Raw genomic sequence first — 6,634 nt, 5'->3', positions numbered from 1 at the left:
TAGAGGAAATGAGAAATCCTATTCCTAAAGCTAGACCTACTGCAACAGATGTTACTCATACATTTGAAGTTATATTCAAAGTCACATGTGAAAGTGCATTACGACATGATGCATTGTAACCTTTTGTAGCACTATAGTTTCTAAATAATATTCCAAAGATTGATGGTTTTCTTTCTAGTACATGATCTATTTATGTATATAAAAAATGTCAACTTTTTTAATTTATTCTTTCAAATGACTCATTAATAATGTTTATGTAATATTTGTGTTGATACAAGCAAGAATTAGAAAGTCTATAGTTATTTGTTTTGATATAGCGTTTGTGAAATACTTTATTTTTCTCCCCTCTTAAGTTAGAATATTGATCTTCAATAAATACCATTAGTGATTTAGACTATGGCATACCATTTAGAATTTAAAAGTTATGAGTTTATTTATATTTTTCTCTTATTTTGATTAGGTATACTATTGATCATATCATGGCTTCAAAGACTCACATAAAGGTGTTTGACTATGGATCATCTAAGAAGAAGCTTTTGGGATATGTTAGAGTGCTTGGTGACTCTACCTATAGCATGATACGTAAGGAGATTATGCAAGATGGAATCATTAATGTTCCTTTTCATTTTGTTATCAAAGATGACAATGATGATGAAGGTTGCATACTAAATACAACACAAGAAGAACGTTGGAATTTTGAAGAGGATAGGTGTGTTGGTATAAAGAGGTCTCTAAGTACGATTGTCGATGAGATCACACCATCAAAACGTGTTTGCAGAACATCAAATAATATTCATAAAGAAGTTAATATTGTAAATGTTGATGAAAGAGATGAGCATGTTTCTTGTAGTCATGGTTTAAACATGCACAAAAGTAAACTTTTAGCAACGTCTATTCTTGAAGATTGGGATAGTCATTGTGAAAAAGTTCGCAAAAAATTGAGGCAGCGTAAGACACCTAGAGATGATAAATTTGAGCTCCTCACAGAGGATCTTAATGGAAAGCCTAAAGTTCGAATTTGGTGTGAAGAATGTGGAATGCGATATGGATCAGGGTCCATTGAAGGCAAGCAATCAGCTTACACTTGCTTGTCTAATTTTCTAAGAACCCATATTCTAGAAAGCCAGAAACATCAAAAAAGATATGCTGCCAATCGAGGATTTATCACTGAAGAAGCATCTCTTCGAAAAGATAGCATGAAGGACGCTCAGGACGATGTTGATGATGCAACAATAATTCTTGATGCTATTGAGGAAATGCACACTTTCAATAATTCTCATGAAGGTAATCTCCATTAGAAGCATTTAGAGATTTGAAGAGTCTTTCTTTTGTTAGAATTTTCATAAATAGGGTCAAAAAAATATTCTTCTGAAATTTTTCATTATCGAGTATGTTGCAGGAGCAAAGTTTGAGATAGTTGAAGCAACTTTGAATGACTACAAGGATAAAAATGCTGTAAGAGTGGCATGTGGATATGATGGAAAATGGTTGTCTTTGTGCCCTCGAGGTTCAGATCTACAAACAATTTTATCAGAACATATCAAAGGAAAAGCTCACATCACTTCTTCCAGCAAGAAATCAATGGAGCCATGTCTAGTATTATCAAGGGTTGTAGGCCGACCTAGGAAGCATTTTGACAAAGATCCACGACAAACATCATTGGGAAGGTTCCTTGTACAAACAAAGGAGTTTAAAGTGTTGCAACGAAAATGTGGTGAGACAGAATCTCTTTCTGATTCCTTGACTGAGTCATTCTTATCTTCATCATCAAATATAAATTTGTTGTGTTGGGGATTATGGCAAGCTAATGTTCATGTCAATGGTTGTGAAATTAATATTAAGTCATTTTTTATGGATCAAAAGATGGGGCATGAATGGTTTTGTGAACCATATACAAAGGCCACTTTACATGATGGGAATATGGAATACAAGATAGATGGATGCTTCAGGCACATAAATTGTCTTCGTATATCAATCATTGGAGTTCCATTTCAAGGTTTCTCATGTGAACACTGTAAGAAAATTTCAGGTTGTTCTGATTTTCGTATGAGATTATATAGGGAGAATCTTGCCGTTCAAAAGAGAGGAACCAGGAAAAGAGGCAAAGGAAGGCGGGTAGACTACCTGACAATTGAAGAGCTAAAAAATGCCACTTTTGAGTGTAGGAGAAGTTTGAATGAAGAAAAAAGAAGGCTATGGTGGGCAACATCAAAAATTGTAATGCTGTCAGTCAGAGTCAAAACTTTGAAAGAATCAAGTTTTGAATGTATAAATAGGAAAGATGTTCGACGCTTTTGTAATAACATAATTGAAGCTCATAGACAAGGAAAGTTTGGTGGAAAATCAGCCTTGTGGGAGTTTTTTCAAGAAGTGGCACAAAACATGTTACGGTCAAAGCAAGGACACAGGTTTAGTGACTCTACAAAAACCATATATGAAGTTATTAAGCTATGGGGTGGTCCAAGACTACATGACTTCTTGAGTATAAACCTTGGAGGTCCATCTTTGTCTACCACCAGAAGGCAAGGAAGAAAGGAAATTGAATTTATTTGTGGTGAGCACGAATACATATTCGATGCTGTTGGCAAGATCTATATGGATGCAAAAAAAAGATATGGAGTCATTTCTATAGTTCCAGTTATCATAGTGGAAGATGAGACAACCATTAAGCGTCGAATAAGGTAATTTTAGCTCTCTATGCATTCTACTTTTATCTATATCATCAAGATATTTATAATTGCTATGTTTGGAAATCTCTCAAAAAGATGAGGAAGTTATTAAACTCTATAATTGTGTTGTGTAGATGGAATGCAAAAGATGACACTCTTATTGGGTTTTGTGGAAAGAAAGGAGAATATCATCAATGCTCATCAAATGACTCCATTGTTGTTGGTGAAGGCTCACAAGGATACTCGAATATTATAGATGCCTTTCAAAATCATATCATAGGTCATTATGCTAGACTTTTGATTGTTCATCCTCTTCATGATCTTCTTCCACGATTGGCTTTGATTGTGCATTGCACATGCAATCGTTTTGATAGTGATTTTGTAAGGAACCAATGGAATCTTTTGGAGACCATGTGGAATGCAAACCTGAAAGATAAAGTTGGACCCATAATTGGACATGCTTCAGATGGAGATAGTAGAAGACGAAAGTTGATGCTTGAAGACTATTTGGAGAAAAGCGAACAACCTTTTGCTATCAATTGGTGTGGATGGAATTTGAGAGCAAAAATTGTAGGAGGAAATGTGTATGGCCTTCATGATCAAGACTTTGTACACTATGGAAAGAAACTTACAAGCCCACTTGATAGTCCTACTCGACAACTAGCAATTGGATGTGTTTGGATCACACTAAATCATGTATCTATTGTTTACAATTCTTTTTCAATTGAGGAGCACAAGCTACGAGATGGAGATATTCAAAGGAATGATCGACAAAATTGGGGAGCAACTCAAAGGATTGCAAGTAGACAAGTACAGAAATGTTTGAGAAAACTTCAAAAAAAAGAAAGAGTATGAAGGGGACTGAGGCCTATTTGATGATTGTTGCTGATTATATTGATATTTTCTTGTCACCATATTTGATCTTGAAGGAGCGTGTGGTGCTTGCAGCCAAGGTAGTCTTCTTTTTCAAAATTTGGCGACTATGGATTCATCACCATCCAACCTACACCTTGAAGAAAAATTTCATCAGTAAGGAGGCTTATACGGACTGCATTCTTTCTTGTCATTTTGTTGTATTGCTCATAAAGATGTTTCGAGATTTTTATCCTAATCTGAAGTGTCCACTACATCTTACCGGTTCTGATGCTGCTGAAATCTATTTTAGTAAAGTTGGAGGCATGATTGGGCAAGAAAGAGCATTTGATCTTAGAGATCTTCTACATAGCATTGGTAGCTTGAATAAAATTGCCATGCATGAGTGTGCTCAAAATGGTCTAACTTTCTCTAGGGCTCATAAAAAGCAAGAGCATATATGGAAACATTTGAACAAACAAGAAGGGATGATTGAAGAAAATCTAGGTGACTATGAGAGTGTTTCTTCTGATGGAAAGATGATTGATGCATTAAAGGAGGGCTTACAACAAGCTCACATACTATGCGAGTCTTTGGATTTGAAACCTAGCAAGGCTGAAGACTTGAAATGGTGGTTTCAACCTTGGCTGGATGCAGGGTCTACATGGTGTAAGCTAGATGCTGAAATGGGAGAAGCTGATGAGAATGATGACTTTGTGGAGCCATGTGGTGAAGAAGAAACTATGGACGAGAATAGCAATGAAAGTGAAGAGGTTATTGCACTTAGTGAGATTAGACATGAAATTGATGACATTTTGAAGGAAACAAGAAACATGCCCCCTAAGAAAAACATTAGCCCCATTGTAGAGGTGGACGAAAAGTTTATTTTCAAGTCAACATTGGTGAGTCAACTCAATGGATGTCCAACCTTGTCAAAAGATAGACTCACAAGGGTAAAGCAAGGTGTTTACTTCAACCATGAAGCAAAAGCACAATCATCAAATGGAAATTTATTTGGCATAGGTTGTGACTGTGCTGTATACTTTCATGATGACACAAAAGGACAAGGAAATCAACACATGAAAAGAAATGGCAAAGCTACAATCACGAGGAAGATGGATGCAACTCATGGTACATGGTACTTAGGAAGAGTTCAAAAGATGAGGAAGAAAGTCGGAGGGAGGTACGTGGATTATAAGTGTGGCTTTGATTTAGCAGATAGGCCCCAAGGTTTGGAAGTTCAGCTTGGATGGTATCAAAGGGCAAAAGGAGCACAAATGTTTACTTATGATTTGACAGACTTAAACATGGTGGACATTGAAACAATTATTGCATTAGCAAATTTGACATATATTGTAAGAACAGACAAGTACCAGCTAGATGAGAATGACTACAAAGTTTTTAATGACTTCTTGAAAAGTGCTAGGTAAGTTTACTTTGCATTTTTCATGCAAGATGAAACTTTCCAAAATGTCTTATAATGAGCTACATCATCTAAGGATCATCCTTGGCTAATTTTGGTTCCAAATAATGATACGTCACATGTATCGCATAAGGAGTTGGGCAGCTAGTTCTTGAGGCAAAATTCTACATTTTTTGTAAGTCAAATACCTTAAGATAAACTTGAATACAAACTTTTCTTGAGATATAATTCTATATTTTTTGTAAGTCAAGTAATTTAGATAAACTTGAGTGCAAAAATTTTCTAACTTTATCTAACATTAATCATGCAAAATTCTTGATTCTTATTGGTGAATAAACAGGGCAATACTAGATGAAGGGTCAAATTTGGAAGCCAAGTGGCCTATTTTAGGGCCCTCCCTTGGCTATAATCTTTACACTATAAACAAGACAATTCCACATTCTCCATGTTATCCAGCTGAGGTCATTCAAGGATCCATCAATGAGGAGGAGAAGTCTGTGTAACAAACTTTAGTCTAGCTATCTCTAGCTGATTTTTTACCACGTCTAAGTCTAAGGTTTTGATTAAACTCTTGATGACAAGTCTTGGTTGTAACTTGTATCTATTTTTAGATATCAATATGCTTGTACTTTGGATTCAACTCTACCTTTTCATTTGGTACTTTTGATGAAATTTGGCTATAGCTTGTGAGCCTCGGTTCTGTGCTAGAGTCTAAATATCAAATTGAGCATCTAAATAGAATTTATCTACCAAATTGTGCAATCAATGCAAGTTTGATATGGATCTCATCGAAGCTTTGAAACATCCCAAACCTCTAACTAAACTTTCATGTGAAATTCCACATTGAGCAGGAAAATATGGATTATAAAACTCTAAAGGACTACTAAAGGAAGAATAGACTATATCCAAAAAACTATGCATCCAATGTACAGGTGGTCTATGGCTTCCCTTAAATATCCACGCATTCCAATTCTATCTGCCAAAATAGCTCATTATTTTATTTACATATGGTCTCAAAATTGTGAGGGGAAGCATGGGTCCTTCAAAAGTTTGAATTGAAATATAGTAGAAATGGAATAAAGGGTGCTTTCCAAACTGAAAAATTGTCAGATGCATTAATAATTAAGATCTAAATTCAATAAAGAAGCTATAATATTTCATCATTCTACAAATTTTTCTTTTATATCATATGCATCTAGCATATGGTTTGGAAGTTAGGATATTCAAAAATTTAGAAAAAAGTGATGTAAATGCATAAATATGAAAGCATGTAACTTAAAGAAAAGTAAAACGACATAAATTGAGAAAAAGATACGGATGGAGTGATAATAAGCTTAATAACTTTGTGCACTTAACATGATTAAGTTGCATGCCTTTATGATGAGATGTTAAACACTATCTTTTCCTAATATAGAGAGTGGCATATAGGCAACATGATGCTAGTGCATGCATCATATTGAATATAAACACTTGCACTACATCAACATAATGCTACTACATGCATCATATTTAATATAAAAACTCCCATTAGATTAACACAAGGTTAAAGTTTAAGCCATCTTCTTATAAGTTTGTGCCATTTTATTCATAGTTCAATTCAAGTTACTTCATGCAAATCTCTAGTAGGTAGTGACAGTTTGGGAGCATGCAAGGGAAACAAAATTGGATAAGGTGGAGTAAATACATGAGA

This window comes from Dipteris shenzhenensis, chromosome 2, assembly GCF_047967505.1.
Source record: "Dipteris shenzhenensis isolate YYH24624 ecotype China chromosome 2, Dip_SZ_1.0, whole genome shotgun sequence".
Taxonomy (NCBI): Eukaryota; Viridiplantae; Streptophyta; class Polypodiopsida; order Gleicheniales; family Dipteridaceae; genus Dipteris; species Dipteris shenzhenensis.
Note: the sequence above shows the minus strand (reverse complement) of the source record.